Source organism: Erpetoichthys calabaricus, chromosome 14 (assembly GCF_900747795.2).
Source record: "Erpetoichthys calabaricus chromosome 14, fErpCal1.3, whole genome shotgun sequence".
NCBI lineage: Eukaryota > Metazoa > Chordata > Cladistia > Polypteriformes > Polypteridae > Erpetoichthys > Erpetoichthys calabaricus.
This window is the reverse complement of record NC_041407.2, coordinates 33,566,983-33,587,906: the sequence shown is the minus strand read 5'-3', so window position 1 is coordinate 33,587,906 and position 20,924 is coordinate 33,566,983. Positions and strand designations below refer to the sequence as shown.

The window sequence follows — 20,924 nt, the reverse complement described above, 5'->3', positions numbered from 1 at the left end:
TGTATTATATTAAACAACAACATTTATTTATATAGCACATTTTCATAAATATAATGCAGCTCAAAATGCTTTATATAATGAAGAAAGAGAAAAAAGACAAAATAAATAAAAATTAGAATAAGGGAGCACTAATTAACATAGAAAAAAAAGTAAGGTCTGATGGCCAGGGAGGACAGAAAAAACAAAAAGAACTCCAGATGGCTGGAGAGAAAAAAAAAATCTGCAGGGGTTCCAGGCCACAAGACCGCCCAGCCCCCTCTAGGCATTCTACCTAACATAAATGACCTCATGTCCTCTCTCTCTCTCTCCCTGCTCCTGACGGAGGGGGTGTGAGCTGCCGCCTTCAACAGCTTTGTGCCGGCGGTGCTTCGCATACTTAAGCCAAACATCCCTATTGATTTGTTTGCTTTGCTCTCTGTTTCTGACAGCCTGTGCTCCTGACACGCACTCCTTTGAAGAGGAAGATATGTTTGCATTCTTTTAATTGTGAGACAGAACTGTCATCTCTGTCTTGTCATGGAGCACAGTTTAAACTTTTGAAAAAGAGACAAATGTTTGTTTGCAGTGTTTGAATAACGTTCCTGTCTCTCTACAACCTCCTGTGTTTCTGCGCAAATCTGTGACCCAAGCATGACAATATAAAAATAACCATATAAACATATGGTTTCTACTTCGCGGATTTTCTTATTTCGCGGGTGGCTCTGGAACGCAACCCCCGCGATGGAGGAGGGATTACTGTATTTTCTCTTTTATATATGACAACATTAACAGACTGAATGTATGTCAAACTTCTCCTGTCATATTTGTCTATCTAGCATTTGAAGACTGGAATAAATAATAAGCGTATAAAATCACAATAATTTGAGACATCTGCAATAAGTTTTTTTGCATTTTTTCCTCAGTGCAGTAAAATAAAGTGGAAGTATACTGGCAGTCAGTAAGTAGAAAGAGGAATGTATAGGAAGAAGGACGATAAAACACAAAGAGACAAGTTTTTTTTAAATTGGAGAATTGGTCCCATCTGTTGATGGAGATGGACATTTCGGACAGTGAATGGCTGGCCATGGTGTTTATTTTGTCCCCCCCTTTTGTTTTAATCTATTTGTGATATCCTAGATTTCATTAACCCAAGAAGAATTGCTTCCAAGCATAATAAAAACCACAAGGAGGCTCCCAAAAAAGACCTTAAAGAGAAGGAAAAAGGTAGCTGAAAATCCACCAAAGTCTAAGCTTGAGGTTCAGAGCATTCCAGTGACATACAGTTGTCTATCACTGGTCATTCGTACTACAGGTCACAACTGTACGTAAAAGGCTAATCTTTACACACTATTATGCACAAAGCTTCTGTGTTAGTGCATGGGGATTGTTTGGTTGAAGCCTTGAAGTCAGTTCTTAAGTAGTACTTAAAAAATGCTATTGATATGGAATATGAAGACCTTGAGTCAGTTTTGAATCTGTTGAGAATGATGCATTTGTTGAAGGACTCAAAGCTACAGTTGATTTCCAAGTATTACTTATACCATAAGTTTGAAGCATTGCAGCGTGTAGTTTTACAATTCAAGCGTCATGGATTCAGTACATGGATACTGTCTGCTGCTTGTACTGTTACGTTGTACCAGAACAACTTGAAGTGTCATATGGCGAACCCCGAGATCCAAAAGAGAAAAACTAGTTAAGGTGTATGCGTGGTGTGTATGAATAGATCTGGGACCCTGTCCAGGGATATTTCCTGCCCTATGCCCAGGGCTGCCAGGAAATCGATTGTCCTCACCTCCATGGAAGAGATGGTATGAAAATGTGTGTATGTACCTAGTTTATTCCAGATGTGAAATGCAAGAAGAAGAAAAAAAGCAACAACAACAAAAAATAAATAAATAAAAACATGCTAAAACATCTGTAGGGCAACTTGCTCTGAGCCAGCAGGTAGCACACAGGGGGCAAAAAAAAACAAAAAACAAAACAAACACTCTGGGACCCACAGAGCCTATCTTGTCTGTATGGCCTTAAGAGTTCATTCGTCTATGCAGAATTTGGTCCAGATTGGTCAAAGTACGCAAGATTGTATAGGGAAAATACAGACAGATATTGGTGATAAAGGTTTTTATTCACATATATACTTTCTTGAAAATTTTGGAGTGTTATATTCACTATTCCTCAGTCATTTACTACTCCTTAGATGCAATAATGCAGAAGCGAAATGAAAGTAAAATTACAAAACACCAGAAAGCCTAGATTCAGAATAAAATTATACCAGCAATGGACAATATTCTTAAGTACACATATTATATATTATATATATATATATATATATATATATATATATATATATATATATATATATATATATATATATATATATATATATATATATATATATATATATACACACACACACACACACACACACACACAGCATCTCAGAAATATCTTTTCATGGGACAACACTGAAGATATGACACTTTGATACAATGTAAAGTAGTCAGTGTACAGCTTGTGTAACGGTGTAAATTTGCTGTTCCCTCAAAATAACTCAACATACAGCCATTAATGTCTAAACCGCTGGCAACAAAAGTGAGTACACCCCTAAGAGAAAAATGTCCACATTGTGCCTAAAGTGTCAATATTTTGTGTGGCCACCATTATTTTCCAGCACTGCCTTAACTCTCTTGGGCATGGAGTTCACTAGAGCTTCACAGGTTGCCACGGGAATCCTCTTCCACTCGTCCATGACTACATGACGGAGCCGGTGGATGTTAGAGACCTTGCGCTCCTCCACCTTCCGTTTGAAGATGCCTCACAGATGCTCAATAGGGTTTAGGTCTGGAGACATGCTTGGCCAGTCCAGCACCTTTACCCTCAGTTTCTTTAGCAAGGCAGCTGTCGTCTTGGAGGTGTGTTTGGGGTCGTTATCATGTTGGAATACTGCCCTGAGGCCCAGTTTCCAACGGGGGGGGGTCATGCTCTGCTTCAGTATGTCACAGTACACGTTGGCATTCATGGTTCCCTCAATGAACTATAGCTCCCCAGTGCCGGCAGCACTCATGCAGCCCCAAGCCATGACACTTCCACCACCATGCTTGACTGTAGGCAAGACACACTTGTCTTTGTACTCCTCACCTGGCTGCCACCACAAACGCTTGACACCATCTCAACCAAATAAGTTTATCTTGGTCTCATCAGACCACATGACATGGTTCCAGTAATCCATGTCCTTAGTCTGCTTGTCTTCAGCAAACTGTTTGCGGGCTTTCTTGGGCATCATCTTTAGAAGAGGCTTCCTTTTGGGATGACAGCCACGCAGACCAATTTGATGCAGTGTGCAGCGTATGGTCTGAGCACTGACAGGCTGACCCCCCCACCCCTTCAACCTCTGCAGCAATGCTTGCAGCACTCGTACATCTATTTTCAAAAGACAACTTCTGGATATGACGCTGAGCACGTGCACTCAACTTCTTTGGTCGAACCATGGCGAGGCCTGTTCTGAGTGGAACCTGTCCTGTTAAACCGCTGTATGGTTTTGGCCACTGTGCTGCAGCTCAGTTTCAGGGTGTTGGCAATCTTCTTATAGCCTAGGCCATCTTTATGTAGAGCAACTATTCTTTTTTTCAGATCCTCAGAGAGTTCTTTGCCATGAGGTGCAATGTTGAACTTCCAGTGACCAGTATGAGAGAGTGTGAGAGCGATAAAACCAAATTTAACACACCTGCTTCCTATTCACACCCGAGACCTTGTAACACTAACGAGTCACATGGCACTGGGGAGGAAAAATGTTTAATTGGGCACAATTTGGACATTTTTCACTTAGAGGTGTACTCACTTTTGTTGCCAGCGGTTCAGACATTAATGGCTGTATGTTGAGTTATTTTGAGGGGACAGCAAATTTACAGTTATACAAGCTGTACACTGACTACATTGTATCAAAGTGTCATATCTTCAATGTTGTTCCATGAAAAGATATAATAAAATATTTACAAAAATGTGAGGGGTGTACTCACTTTTGTGAGATACTCTACATTCATGACATAACCAGGACGTGTATTTCAGACATACCCATGCAGCTTGAGCTGATGAGAGAGTGCCAACCCTTAACTCCTGGGTTTGTCAATTTCTATGGTCCATGAACCACTTAGCAGTAATCCCAGTAATTTAAGAATCTTTCTAACCTCAAGTCATACTTAATGTAGTCTATGCAAATATTCATGGAGAGTAAGAATAGACAAAGATACCAGCGTGCAAACCAGTTGGGGAGGTTTGTATCCATGGAGACACTAAAGGAGATACCTTGATAGCTAAGTGGTGCAGAACAATTGTGAAGCCCTGCTGTCCAGTCAAACTGGAAACTATCAATGGACAACTAAGTATGTTTTTCCATATCCTGACTGACATGTTCAATTAAGCCACTTGCCTCTGGGTGATAATCCGAGGATAACCAGATGAAGTAACATATTTTAGGACACAAAAATACTCCAAAATCTGGACATATATTATGAACTTCTATCTGAAACTGATCTGCGGAACTAATGCAATTTCACAATCAATGCAATAAATATATTAGTTCTTTAGCTGAAGGTGATATTCTGAGAGCAATAAATTGGGAATACTTAGAAAACCTGTCCAACGGGCACCACAAAAATGACCAGAACAACAAGGAAGTTTAATAATAAAATCCATAGAAATCATCTTCCAAGGTCTGATGAAAGACAGAGCGGGCTGCAATAAACTCAAAGGATAACAGCTGAACAACAATTACCAATAAGCTTGCCTGACATTTAGTTTTTTGGCAGACTTAATATAAACCAAAATTTTATGATCAATGCAAATGACACCAATGTTTAAGTGCTAACATAAGGAGTAGCAGTTATCCATTAACCAAAATTAGCAAGCAAATGCAGTACAAATGCTGCATAAATCCCATTATCAAAAAATGCTGTTAATGTCAAAAGAGAAACTTAAAAGGAACAAATAAGATGTAAATAAGCGTGCTGCACCCTCCAATCAGGCAATGGGGAAATGTGGAGTAGTTAGAAGTGCAGGATTACTGGATGGGTAGAAAAACGTGAAGAACCACCAGTCCTGGTTAAAGTCTTCCACAAAAAACTTTGTACCGAGGTTTTTTTGTTTTCTGTGCCTGAAGTGATCCAAGACAGTTGTCATATGATTTACAATAACAGGCAAATGTAGAATGCAAAGTACTACCAGTTTCTCTGATTCAAAAAGGTAACAGTACATAAATGTTTTTAATTTAGTCTTATTTTCATTTTTACCTTACAAAAACTGCACAACGGTAAGAAAAACACAAGATAAAAACAATAAAAAAGTTAAAGTATGCAAATATAAAAATTTTGGAAACCATAATTTATATACAGACTAAGGAAAAGCATATGGTGCATATCATCAGGTTACCCAATCTATAGAGTGACAGATATAAGCAAAGACCTACAGGAGAAACAAAGTAATGGCAAAATCAATGTTATAAACAGGAGAGCTTCTTGAGATTGGAGATCTACAAATAAATATGTGACATACTGCTACTAGATGTAGCACAATGTGAAATATGAGTGGCCTGGGGCACTTTAACCCCTTGGACCTGCTGAACCCCTGAAATCAAAATAGTGGAGGGTACTAATTGAATATTAAAAATATGATATGTTATAAATCTCTCTATCCTTTACTGGGTTTAGGAGAAAGTATTGTAGCAGATAACAGACTGTTCTTTACAGAAAGTATGGACTTCCAGTTTTGCTTTAAATGCAGAAAGCAATGGAGCACTTACTACTAGATAGCTAGGACCCATTTTTATGGACTGGTGAAATTAAAACACTACATTAAAAATAGAACGATTTAAAAATAAAAATTAAATCTTGACTGAAAAAAACAATGATATGAATTTTGATTGTCAACTTAATAAACTAATTTACAGTTAAACTGGCATTTCAGATTCTATTTGATGAACATAGCACTCAAAGACAATTCCAATTGAACTTCCAAATCTTTTGACAAAACTGAATTAACCATGAAAAACAAAGAGAAACAAAAACATCTCAGTTGTTCAGCCAAAACCTTTTGCAGGTTTGTTACTTATATTACATACATAATGTATCAGACTGCCAGGCTGAGAAGGTCAAGAATGGCAAGCAGAATGGATTAGGAAAAGAAGGGCATCAGAAAGGACATAAAAGTGAAAACTGGAAACTTCACAGGTGTAAGATTACCATTAAAAACAGGTAGAACATCATCTATTCTGTTAGAGGGGTCATGATGAGCCTCAAATGTAGAATATGATTAAAATATGACAACATTAAAAAGAAACATATGAAATAATCATTTGCAGAAATACACAGACAAATACATATGTAGTAAGTAAAAACTGTACAACAGATGATAAATGCATGCATATTTCACTTATACATAAACAAGACAAATTAAAAGTGGGAGGTTATATGTATTAACAGTAAATCTATCGACTAGAATCAAAGAATAAAAAACATACAAGTAATCAAAATGTACATTAATAGATAAATAAAGTATTACTAGATATCACTCTTAACAAAAATCTATTTTCCTGGTAAACTGCCTATTCAGCTCCCAAGAAAGTCTTTTCAGGCACTCAAGGCACATTAGAAAACTGTTTTATTAATATTCAGCATGAGGTGCCGACTACACAAGGGTCTTGTTAAATAATCATGATGTTAATTAACAAATGTTAACTGTTGTCTGACAAACTCCTTTGCATTATTATTTCAAGTCACTGAAAAGTGAATGCTGGATAGAGTAACACGATGTTTGAAAATCAGTTAGATCAGCATTTTTTCTCTCCCTAGATTTATTTATTAACAAGAGTAGAGTTTTCAAGACTGGAATGATAGGAATCTAACTTGTGTTAGTTCAAGTTGAGAACTTCTAATTGGATATGTGGTCTTGGTAGTTGCTGAGTTCAGGCGTTTTTCATTTATTCCTTTTGTGTTAGCTTCTGGAAAGTGTTGAGAATGCATTTTTACCTTTACTCCTTTGAGCTTACACTCAGCACTTTTTTCTGTGGGTGTGATGTTTCTTCAAGTAATTGGGCCTGAAAAATCAGCAATCTCTTAAACGATTCATAAAAATTTAGTTGGCATTTAGAGGATGCTTTATTCTGTACCCTTTCTGCTTCTGCCAAATAAAAACAAAAAAGTCTAGTTATTTTGTGAAGGTAATTTGTGTATATTTGTATTTTAAAAATATTTTCCCAGGTTTCCTTGATTTGAACTTTAAAAGGCAGTCTTGACAGAATAGTAGATAAATATGAAAAAATTATTATATGTTACTGTAGCAATATTTATTTCCTTCACTTCTTTTTTCACAACCTAAAAATGCCTCTTTGAAATGAAGAGCCTGAGCCTAGATGTACTAGGTTTCTGCACATAAATGTATATTAAAAAACAACATTTTTAGCATTCTTTTAGTCTACATTTGAAACAAATTCTCCTTATTAATCATAAGAAGTACAATTATGTGAAATTCAGTCCTCTGATAGCAATTTTGTATTTCATCACATAGATACAGGTTTTAAGTTAGACAACTGTAAAAAGAAATGTACACAAAGTTTTATACTTTCATATCTACTTGATACACAAATACACATTTAAATTGGATTTTTAATGGTTATCAAAACACATTAATAGTAGGATAATCTGAAAACTGTCAGTGCTCATGTTAATTTAGTTTGCATAAAAAAATTATATAAACTCATCTGAAACTGCACTGCAATATTTTTACAGAACTTGGAATATAAGGAGCACACCGCATCAGTTTTGACATGGGGAATGGAGAACATGAGAGGAGGCACACTGGTGGACAGTGCTTGCTTTCAGTGAATCTATAGACACAGGAGACCCTACGATGTATGCAATAATGAACAGTGGGCTTTCTTTGTGACAACAGAAGGACTAATGCAACATGATATATATATATATGATTTGAGTATTAAAATGCTGCCTCATGTACTGAATCCCATACACATGTAGTTTTACATCAGATACGTACACAAGCAAAGAAAGACGACTTTTTATTCTTACATTTACATACATAGTCTGGTATGCAGTGTCTGAGGAAATGTGAAAAAGATGTCTTCAATGCTGTGCTCTGTAAACGCAGCATGCTCTTTTCACAATGTGCCATCTTGTGTGTCATGTTCTCAAAAAACTAGGAATAAAAAGTACACAGTCAACATTAAAGTGTGCTAAGTGTCTGAGAGTAGCGAAGCTGTCAGTATAGAAAGTACATAGCCAGAACCAATTTAATATTGGCAAAAGAGAACACACAAGATGGCACACTGTGGATGGAGTAAGCCAGCTATGAGTGAAAGACCACAGTACATTGCAAATTGATCCTGTCGATGTACTACTCTGTATTCCAAGTTGTGTGAAATCTACAATGCACAGACACTGTATGTATAAAAATACATGCTGAAGCAAGAATAAAAAAGCGTTTTTTACTTTGCTTGTGTACACCTACTGTGTGTGTGTATGTGATTCAGTACATGCGCCAGAATTTCAATATTGCTATACTCAAATCATTCTTATTTTTCTAAAAGTCACCGCATTCATGAACATGAACATTTTGTTGATCCTTCCATGTTCAAAAAGAAAGCCCACTGATCATACTAACATTTGAGAATATCCTTAAGTCTGTAAAAAACACTGTGAGTGAGCCTCCTAATAGTGAGGTTGTCTTTACACGCCACTTGCTTCATCCACAATGTGCCACTTCGCATATGCTCCTTTACCCATATAAAACTGATGCTGATGATGTACCCTGGATTCCAAGTTGTGTGATAATATTGCAATGTGATTTTAGGCGAGTTTGTATACTTTTTTTAGCTAACAAATAACTGCAGCAACATTAGATTTCAGATTAGTGTATAATCTTTTCATTACATGTACTGAAATAATAGGAGTGATTATAAGTGATATTTTTCGGTGATTACTGTATGACAGTAATTCACATTTGGGTACAAACATATAATACATGAAAGTGTGTTTATATTATTCAGTACATACGGCAGCATTTCAATATGCGGTACTCAGAATCAGAGGTGGGCAGTATTGAGTTACATTTACTAGTAGTTTTACTGCACCATACTTTTTACTTTTACTTGAGTACATACTGTATGTGAAGAAGAAATGTTATTCTTACTCCGCTGCATTGGGCAACACTCAACTCGTTACTTTTTTCCATTTACACATTAGATACGCTATATTTTTGCCAAAGAGAGAAGTCGCCAGTGGATCTACTGCATGACTGTTTCACCAATCAGACGTAGCAACAATAATCACATGACTCCGTTTCACCAATCAGACATAGCAACAATAATCACACGAGTCCGTTTCACCAATCAGACATAGCCATGTAGTCACATGACCACACACAAACTTCCCGCGTCTGCAGCCTGTGAGAGACTTTTTAGTCATGCAGGGCTCCTGTTCACTGCTAAATGATCAAAGCTTCACTGCAAGAACCTTGAAAGCCAACTCCTGCTGAAGCTTAACCATCACTTCACTGAGTGAAGAACAAGCACATTTTAATCAGACATGCACAGACACAGACAGTCATGGTAAAGTGAGACTTCTTGTACGTGCACAAGCTGCCTTGTTCTAATGTTATTTTCTATCAACTGTGCTATTTGGAGGGCAAGCGAATATACAGTATTATACTGTCAGTGTACAGTATATCTTTTCACTGTAAGTAGTTTGCACTGTTCAAACATACATGTTACCTACTGTAGGTATTGGCTTCAAAAGTTTTGTTGTGAAAAACTGAGATTTGGAACTTTGTGTTAGTTGTGCATCTTTATTTTTAGAATTTTTTTTTTTGTAATTGAAAACACCTGGTAACATTTAAAGTAAAAATATACAGTCCCCTACACAATTATTGACATCCCTTTCAAAGAAAGTTAAAAAAGGTTGTAAAAAATTGACAAAATGAGAGAAATCCTACCTTTAATTAAAATAAATTTGTTCTGAGAAAAAATAGTTCCTCATCAAGAAATAAGTTTTTTTTAATAAAACCACATTTGCCATGATTACTGGTACTCCTAGAAATTCTTATGAACAATGTGTAACTATGAAGTATTTTTTCCATTTATATCTGACTTTAAATTAATCATAGTGTACACAGACTTTCAAGTAGAAATCCATGGCTTCCCATTTCACTGAGGTATAAATAAGCGGAGTCACCGAGGCCAAATTCCCTTATGCATTTGTCAACATGCGAAAGATAAGCGAATAGAGAATTCAAATGAGAGAAAAGTGGGTTGACCTTCATAAATCAAGGAACAGATAAAAAAATTGCTACTCACCATGAAAAAATTCATATCTACAGTTAGGGTAATAACTGAAAAGTCAGGTCAAACGTACTGTTGGCAGATTTCCTGGAAGAGGATCCAAGTTTATTTTGCCTCAATGTACATTGAGCAGAATGGTAAGAGAGGTTAAAAAAAATTCTCAAGAATCACTGTTGGAAGAAATACAGAAAAAGTAGCATCATGGTTTAACAAGTCTACAAAACTACCATGCCAACAGATTATTTGGAAGACATGCCAGAAAAAAACCTTTTCTGTCAATTCACCAAAAACGTGATTGCCTGGAGTTGGCTAAACAATATTGGAACTTTGACTGAAACGGTGTTCTATGGTCAGACAAAAACAAAAATCAAGCCTTTTGCAACACTCAAGATGTGTTTGGCATAAAAGAAGGATGGCTATACCAAAAAGAACTGGATCCTCACTGTCACGTATGGTGGATATCATGTTATGTTGTGAGGCTGTTTTTCCTCAAAGTCCTCGGACCCTATACGGTAAAAGTCATCATGGACTCCACGAAATGACAGGAGTATTTAAGTTTAAATCTGGCTGCCTCTAAAAAGAAACTAAACCTGGGTCATTGTTGAATCTTCATGTAGGATAATTGTCTGAAACAGATGTCCAAATCAAAACAAAAATGGTTAAAGGAACAAAACTAGATCAAACTTCTGCCATGGTCATTTCAGTCCCCAAACCTAAACTCCATTGAAAACCTGTGGGTAATGTGAAGAGCAAAGAACATAAGAGAGGACATAGGAACCGGGATTATCTGGAGAGATTCTATAAAGAGGAATGGTCTCAGATTCTCTGCTCTATATTCTCCAATCATTTAAGATGTAGGAGAAGACCCTGTGCTGTTTAATTTGTAAGTGGAGGTTGTGCAAAGTATTAAATGCAGGAGTGCCAAGGACCATGGCATGCGTGGTTTTGATAAAAATAATTATTTCTTGATGAGGAATTAATTTTTCTCATAAGAAATTTACTACAGATAAAGTTTGAATTTCTCTCATTTTCATTATAAGATTAAGGTAAGATTATTTCAAGTAATGAAGTTATCCAACATTACTACCACCTATGAAAAAAATTAATTGTCCACATAGAACAATACTTGGTTGCAGCACATTTAGCAGCAATAATTTCAACTGAACACTTTCTATAACTTGTTATTAGGCTTCCACATCACTGTTAAACAAATTTAGACCACTCTTCTTTGCAAATCTGCTTTAGTTCAGAAACACTGGTAGGTCTTGCAAGCATAAACATCGTTTCAGGTCCTGCCACAACATTAGCATTGGGCTGAAGTCAGGACTTTGTCTAGGCCACTACATAAGTTTAATTTTGCTTCTTTTGAGCCATTAAGTTTAGACTTGCTTTTGTGTTTTGGGTCATTTTTCTGTAGCATAACCCAATTATGCTTCGGTTTAAGGACAATGACAGAAGACCAGATATTCACCTTAAGAATATGTGGTATCTATGGTTCCTTCAATAATGGCAAGTCTGTCGCATCCTAAGTCAGAAAAACACCCCCTCACATAACACTACCAACCCCTATCTTTTATTGTAGGTGTGATATTCTTACTGTTAAATGCTTTATTTCCTTTAAACCAGATATAGTAGGTCCTATGTTGTCCAAAACTTCTAGTTTTTGCTCGTCTGTGCATAGAACTTACTGTAATTCCAAAAACCACATGGTCATCCATGTGTTTCTTTGTACATATAAGATGAGCACTGATTTTACTCTTGAACAGCATAGGTTTCCGTCTTACTACTGTCCCACAAATTTCACTCTTAGGCCAGGTTAATACTTCATGTAACGTGACACAATGCATGCTCCAGCCGACACTACTGCTATGCAAGTGTTTTCACAGTTTGCACACGTACTTTTCATAAATCTGGAAGATTCCATCAGGTGGCAGTGCAAGATATCACGGTGAGAAAATGCTTGGCTTCGCTATGTTGTGAATTGCCTGAAATATCCATTAAATTCCAAGGACACCTTGCCACAATATCTCTGAAAAGTATGTTTAATGATTACATCCATCAATCCGGGGATGTGCCCATTCCAACAAGCATTAGGTGTGAGAAAGAAACAAAATTCCTGGAAGAGGGATCAGCTCATCGCAAGGTGAACACAAGCATACACATACACTAGTGTCATTTTAGCGTCACCAAATCCCCAAAACTTCATATCTTTGGAAGGAAATCAAAGCTCACTGTGGCAACCCACCAGGAAAACATGCAAACTCCAATGAATGTTGGGAACGTGTGGCAGTCATGATGCTTGCGTGTATGCATTCTGAGCGTGAAGTATAAACGAACCCTTACTCAATCTCTTTGCTTATCATGGATTCACGAATAATAACTTTCGTGCAGACTAGAAAGGTTGAAGTTCTTTGGCTGTTCTTCTGGGACCTTCTGTCATTTCCTAAATGAGTAAACACAGTATCCTTGTGATAATTATGGCAGGTAGGGCAAGACTCAAACACTTGGAGATGATGTCTTTTACTGTGGTAGAGTCATAGGGCCTTACAAATGGCTGTATAAACTTTTCCAGCTTGCTAAGTTTCAACAACTTTTTTCTTCTCTCTTCTGGAATTTCCTTTGATAAATTTTAAGATGAATAAAATAATGCGGATACCAGAAAATGAGTTATCAATACAGTGGAACCTCGGTTCACGACCATAATTTGTTCCAAAACTCTGGTCGTAACCCGATTTGGTCGTGAACCAAAGTAATTTCCCTCATAGGATTGTATGTAAATACAATTAATCCGTTCCAGACCATGCGAACTGTATGTAAATATATATTTTTTTTTAAAGATTTTTAAGCACAAATATAGTTAATAATACCATAGAATGTACAGCATAATAGTAATTCAATGTTTTTACATTTAGTTAACACTGAGAAAACCTTGAACAACAGAGAAAACTAACACTGCAAGAGTTTTCACTATAGCGCTACGAACTCTCGCTAAAAATGCTTTTTTTTTTTTTTTAATGAGTTTTAAGCACAGGGACAAAAATGAACATTTGAAAAATCCGTAATTTAATAAACCACCAAGAAAAGTAACATTGCAACAATGCACGCTACGAACCGATCGCTGTAAACAGAAGTGAAGTGGAGGTTAAAATCCAATAGAAAAATGTCTTCATTAAATACAACGAGGTTAAAACAATGCTGGAATCGGTCTCTTTAAAAACAAGCCCTTATGCGGCCAGCCCTCTCTCTCTCTCTTGCACCATGCTCGTGTGTGTGTGCGCGTGTGTGTGCGTCTCTCTAGCTCTCTTGCGCCATGCTCGTGTGTGTCTCTCTCTTGCGCTGTGCTCACGTGCGTGTGTGTGTGTGTGTGTGTGTGTGTGTCTCTCGCTCGCACTCTCTCTCTCGCTCGCTGCACAGGGAATGCACAGGGAGAAACTGAAGACGTGCGGAAATCATCGGCGTGCACAAACCTAAAGAGAAACTGGCTTGTTCATATACTGAGTGTGTGGTCATGAATAGATGCAAAAGTTTGGCAAACATTTTGGTTGTAAACCGATTTGTACGTGTTCCGAGACGTTCATGAACCGAGGTTCCACTGTACCTTTACCTACAAGGAACTTAATGTGTAACTTCCATTAAAATGCTTTGGTTACTACATCTTTTAAGCTGAGCATGCACAACTATGCATAACAGAGATGTGATTAAATTTAACATTTTCCAAAAAGGCAAAATTACATCATATCTCTGCTATGAATAGTTTTGCATGTTCGTGTTAGCTTTATTGGATAGTACACATAGTTCAGAATCCTTTGGTTACTTAATACACACTCAAAGGCCATTTTATTAATTACACCTGTTCCACCGCTTGCTAACGCAAATATCTAATCAGCCAATCACATGGCAGCAACTCAATGCATTTAGGCATGTAGACATTGTCAGGACAACATACTGAAGTTCAAACTGTGCATCAGCATGAGAAAGAAAGATGATTTAAGTGATTTGAACATGGCAAGGTTGTTGGTACCAGATGGGCTGGACAGGGTATTTCAGAAACTGCTGATCTACAGATTTTCACACACAACTATCTCTAAGGTTTACAGAGAATGGTCCGAAAAAGGGAAAATATCCAGTGAGCAAAAACGCCTTGTTAATCCCAGAGGTCAAAGGAGAATGGCAAGACTGGTACAAGCTGATAGAAAGCCAACAGTAACTCAAATATCCACTTGTTACAACCGAGGTATTCAGAAGAGCATCTCTGGACGCACAACATGTCAACCCTTGAAGCAGATGGGCTACAGCACCAGGACACAACACCGGCTGTCAGGTAAGAACAAGCAACTGAGGCTACAATTCGCAAGAGCTCACCAATCTTGGACAACAGAAAGCAGGAAAAAAAATTGTCTTGTCTGATAAGTCACAATTGCTGCTGTCACATTCAGATGATAGGGTCAGAACATGGCGTCACCTACATGAAAGCATGGATCCATCCTGCCTTGTATCAACAATTCAGGGTGGGGGTGGTGGTGGTGTAATGGTGTCGGGATATTTACTTGGCACACTTTGGACTCCTTACCCATCTTCTAATGGCTACTTCCAGCAAGACAACACACCATGTCACAAAGCTCACTGTACTCAAATGGGTTCCACAATCAGATCTCAATCCAATAGAGCACCTTTAGGATGTGGTGGAACGGGAGATTCGCATTATGAATGTGCAGCCAACTAATCTGCAGCAAATGTATGATGCTATCATGTCAATATGGACCAATATCCCTGAGGAATGTTTCCAGCACCTTATTGAATCTATGCCACGAAGAATTACAGCACTTCTGAAAGCAAAAGTTGGTCCAACACAACACTAGCAAGGTGTACCTAATAAAGTGGCCTGTGAGTGTAGATTTGAGCTTTTATTTATTTATTTTTTAATATAAAATGGCTTGTGATAGTGTACTCATGAATGGTGACATATTGAAAGATTTACTGCATATCACAATATGTATGTTAGCAAATGTCTGCATATAATTTATTTTAACACACCTATACTTAAATGCTCTCTACTCACATTGTATTCATTCATTTGTATTAATGAACACTCACGCTATCAACCTCCTAATTGCTCTACTTCCCTATCTGCTAAGAACTACTTACCGAATATCCGCTGCTGGTTAATTTCTTATTGTCTTGTCTGCTTGTGCCTGATTAGAAACTTAATGCCTATGTACCACAGAGCCCTTCTCTTTACCACTTTGAAGTCGGCTGCCTACCTGAATATAAAATGTATTCGTAAGCAAGAAAGCATTCATGTGCCCTCATTTTTTTTTAGTACCATTAACAAATACATGAGTGTTATATGGTGCTCAATCCAATTATTCGTTATATGCCTTGACTTTCTTTACCACTACAGAATTGCAGTTACCTTTAAGCATTCGTTGCTACGACGCTGGTTATTTACTTACACAGTTCCTGGTGTCTGCTACTGCTTATTGTCCTGCCTCAGCGACGCTAGCTGAAATATAAATAACAAGTAACTTTTCAAAATGCTCTCACTAATGCTCAACTGCTTTTGCTCCTGTGTGGGTGGGAAAAGAAAAAAAAAAACAATTGGGAGTGGTCTCCCCTAGACTTTCTTGTATATGGGGATGGATATTTCAGGAGTAAATCGCAAGACAATGATTATATATTATGTACATTAAAGAACCATGAACAACAAATCAAATTAATAACATATTGCACGATTATTATAAAAGTAAAGTTGAATAAATCAGACTCTGAAGCTGCATGAATAAAAGGTAAAAGTACCACTTCTGGTTAACGGCAATAGCCCAAAAGTTAATAGGAACTTACGTTTTGTACCTAATACTAAGTGAAAGTGAACTCAAGTTATCGTGTTTACATACACACATACAGACAGATCACGCAGACATAATTCCAAAAACGGTATTTTCAGACTCAGAGAGGTCTAAAACATTGAGATTCATCAAAATCTCGAAATGGAATCTTTGGACGATTACAATACTTATCCCATACTTCATATACGAGAAAGTAAAAAAGCAAAAAGCCCTTCTCTAAAGGGGAAAAAAGGTTTAAAAATTCCTGCATGACTCCTTAGCAGCAAACAAAAAACCAAAGCTTTTAGCAGCAAAACATGATTTAATTAACTTTCAGATTTCAGAGCACAAAACTCTGCAGTTCCTCTTCCATTCGCATTGATGACGATAGCATGTCACTATGTCTCAGTCTTCAATCTCGTCACTTTCCAATTCCTCTGAAATGTTCTAGAATGTTTTATACATATGGCAGCAACAGGGTGAACACATTATAAACAAATCACTCATTCTCTCTTTTAGGATTCTGAGGTACATAAAATTGTGAACACTACAGCTCTCAGACTAACATGATATACTTTATCTAAAAAACACAATTATTCACAAAGCAATTAGGGATGGTAGTCTTTCAGCAACTCCAGTCTCTCCCTGGATAACTGCACTGACTGTATAAACCATCAACCGTGGTTCTGCTAGGCTTCTAGGTCTCAACTAACCTTGGTACTGAAAGGCTAAGTGTACTATGTTCTATATTATATTATTCTTTTTATTTATTAAACTTTGGCTTTTACTACTATTCACTTAAAAGATTCCATTCTCATAGGAATGTGGCAGGTGTAAAGCAGACCGTAGTACAGTTGACTCCGTATAAATGCACAGCCTCCGGACAAGATTTCCGGGTGTGCTTAATAGGAGTGCAACATGTCAGTCCTGAAAGATGACCATTCAGTTACCCCACCTACCAGCCTAGTCAAACGCAATAAAACATTCATTAAAATAGACTACGGTGAGGAATATAGTGGATACATGTATAATACATACGTATACATTAACTGTTCAGATATATTGTACATATACTGTACCTGTACGTCTTCGACCTTCCCTAATCTTTTTCATTTTCTGTCTGGATTGCTGTTGTACTGCCAGTCTTGCTATATCAACTCCTTATTTCTGTAAATCAGAGAAATCTGGCTAGGATGAACACCGTAATGTTTCACAACAGAGACCTGACTCTCCTTGTTGTCAAGTCTGTTTAAAGACATCGACATGTTCAGCCAGAAACAATTTTTGGGCATGGGGCGACAAAGTCGACACCATAGTCAAAAGTCACAACAGCTAACTTATCACAGTTGAGTTGTAAGGCTAATCTGTAAAGTTATTCATTGCTAACAGACTTTTGTTTAACGCATTGGCAGTTCTGAGACAACATTTACATGTTCATAAGAACACAATGCTAAACTGACTACAGTGTACACCTAGGAACTGCACTGTAAACAGTTAGGCCTCAGTATAGTAGCAGGATTGGACATCAGCACCTAAATGATCCGCCTTCAGCCAGTCACAAGAGCCGGGCTACTTACATCGTCACATGCTGATTATGTCGTTTGAGCGTGGCAATCAATATCGTTGATATTGTCTGGATGGAGAGAATAGCAATGGGATCAATAATGTACTTGCGCTTAAGTGGACTGTATGCTTATCATTAGTGCACTTATCCAAAGTTACTTCCGATTTACTTTACTTTATACAAATAGGGACCATGCAAGTCACGTGCAGCTAAGCGGAGCGTGCTCTTAACCGACGTGCACTTAAGTGGAGTCGACTATACATGAAGCTCAACCCACTCACTAAAAACTGACTTTATCAACAATTGGTCACATGATGCCAAATAAATGTTACAATCCATTTCAAATGAAGCTGTACACAGCTAAAAATGTGCCATTTTTAATGTAAACTTGAGATTTAGCAATATTTTTAAATGTTAAAACAATATTGTATTGAGAGTAACCATATTCTGAAGTTCCCAGCAAATTCCCCAAGCTGAAGATGGCCAAATAGACAACCATCACTGAATTCAATTCTAGTTAGCAGTTGATACAAGACTCTGTTTGTATCTTGATTGCTTTGTATGTTAGGTAGAATGCCCAGAGGGGACCTGGGCGGTCTCGTAGCCTGGAACCCCTGCAGATTTTATTTTTTTCTCCAGCCATCTGGAGTTTTTTTTTTGTTTTTTCTGTCCACCCTGGCCATCGGACCTTACTCCTTTTCTATGTTAACTAATGTTATCTTATTTTAATTTTGTATTTTGTCGTTTATTTTTCTTTTCTTCATTATGTAAAGCACTTTGAGCTACTTTTTGTATGAAAATGTGCTATATAAATAAATGTTGTTGTTGTTGTTGTTTCTGGAGCAAGAAAATAATATTCAATAACACAATACAGGCTTGCATTTACATCAGAAGGAAAAAAAAGTCTTTGAACAAACACTGTAATATTCTGTAAATATTACAAAATATATTAAAGAAAGCTGTTATCAGATAAAACACATTGGTGGTAGACAAATTTGGACATACAGTCAGGTCCATAACAGGTACAGTGACACAATTTTGTCTCTATACACCATCACAATGGATTTGAAACAAAGCAATCAAGATGTAATTGAAATATAGACTTTCAACTTTAATTCAAGGGATTTAATAAAAATATTGTATGAGCCATTTACAAAAAACAGTTTATTTATACATACTTCCAATATTTTCAGGGGGTGAAAGTATTTGGACAGCCTAACCTAAACATGATAATTTTTCAATATTTGGTTGAAAATCCTTTACAATCAATGACTGCCTGATGCCTAGAACTCATGACTATGTCCAAGTGCTGGATTTTCACCCTAGTGATACTTTGCCAGGCCTTTACTGCAGCTATGTTCCATTGAAGCTTGTTCTTTGGACTTTCTACCATCAGTTTTGTCTTCAACAAGTGAAATGCATGACAAACTGGGATGGAGTCAGTTGATGGACATGGCCACTGAAGATGATCATCAGAGGTGACTGTGTGCAGAGGGTGCAAACCTATAAATACCTGGGAGTGCAGCTGGATGATAAATTGGACTAGACTGCCAATACTGATGCTCTGTGTAAGTAAGGACAGAGCTGATTATACTTCCTTAGAAGGCTGGCGTCCTTCAACATCTGCAATAAGATGCTGCAGATGTTCTTTCAGACGGTTGTGGCGAGCGTCCTCTTCTACGCAGCGGTGTGCTGGGGAAGCAGCATAAAGAAGAGGGATGCCTCACGCCTGTACAAACTGGTGAGGAAGGCAGGCTCTATTGTAGGCACGGAGCTGGACAGTTTGACATCCGTGGCAGAGTGACGGACACTGAGCAGGCTCCTGTCAATAATGGAGAATCCACTGCATCCACTGAACAGTATCATCTCCAGACAGAGGAGCAGCTTCAGCGACAGACTGCTGTCAATGTCCTGCTCCACTGACAGACTGAGGACTATGTGACTTCAATTCCACCCGGTTGGGGGGGTAAACGTTAAAATTATACAAAGTTATTGTTGGTCTGTATACCTGCATTGTTATCACTCTTTAATTTAATATTGTTCTTTATCAGTATGCTGCTGCTGGAGTATGTGAATTTCCCCTTGGGGTTAATAAAGTATCTATTTCAAATCCATTGTGGTGGCGTACAGGGCTAAAAATTTAAAAATTGTGTCACTGTCCAAATACCTATGGACCTGAGTATATGCCAATGAAAAATTTAATGCTTTCACTGGGGGTTGTGGTACTGGAAAATTACTAAAAAAAAAAAAAAACAAATTTTACAATGGTACTATAACAGCATTTAAAGATTTTTGTCAGCTTTGCATTCAGACCCTCCCCCCAACACTTGGCAGAATAGCCGGGGAAAAACTTACTTAGATGTACTGAAGACTTCACAAAAATCACATGCCTTGACACAATTGAGTCTTCATGGGGGACACCCCACACCCAAATAATTTGAAACACGCTTTATGGTATCATAGGGAAAGTGGTTCATAGTGCAGCGTAATGGTACTAACACTAACTGGAAAGAGAGTGAACTCTAAACTCTTTAACGCCCATTTTGCTGGTTTTTCATCATTTAATTGTAAGTGGAATGAATGTAACACAACTCTAAAGTCATTTTCCATACAGACTGAGCCAGCACAGGAAGGTCAGGGTATTAAAAAAAAACAAAAAAAACAAAACACCATTCTTGTTTCATGAGCTCAACTGGGTATAAAGGGGAATCAGAAAGTAAGAAATACAATTCTACAGTAAAGGACAGAACTCTAGAAATAGGGATACTCTAGCCAATCAACTGATTTTCACTAAAAAGACTTGGATCAAAAAAATTGGCCAATCACGAAAAACAATCTTATCAACCATTACTTTTATAAGCTTTATGGTAATTTAGCTGCAGTGCTCCTATTACGGTAGTTTAATCAGTACATGTCTTCCACCCCCAAACCCCCCCCCCCCCCCCCCCCCCCCCCCCCCACACTTTCAACATTATAAACAAAGAGCAGCAAGTCAAGACTTGTTTTTACCAGAGAGCAACAGGCGATTGCAATATTAGCCTTTACGTTAAAGAAAGAGGAGTAATAAACTGAAAAAATGGAATCAGAGAAGTCGTCCTGTGCTATTAGATAAATTGGCAACAAAAGCAACTTTAATCAATTCAGACCTTACATTTTTAATTGGAAAAAGAAAATAAAGACAAATTTGAAATCACTGCTTAGTAAACATCAGGCT

General features: G+C 37.5%; 1 protein-coding gene across 8 annotated transcripts in view; it reads right to left on the bottom strand.

Annotated features, from left to right (window-relative positions):
* Nucleotides 1-20,924, bottom strand: part of LOC114664937 (transcription factor MafG) — a 159,891-nt gene that overhangs the window by 82,989 nt on the left and 55,978 nt on the right. For 3 of the 8 annotated variants that reach the window (XR_007936649.1, XR_007936650.1, XM_028819259.2), the window contains exon 2: nt 6,999-7,149. The exons of 4 other annotated variants lie outside the window; for them this stretch is intronic. The gene's annotated coding sequence lies outside the window, so the exon portion shown is untranslated. The remainder of the gene's footprint in view (nt 1-6,998; nt 7,150-20,924) is intronic. One more of the 8 variants, XM_051936259.1, reaches the window with a different exon arrangement.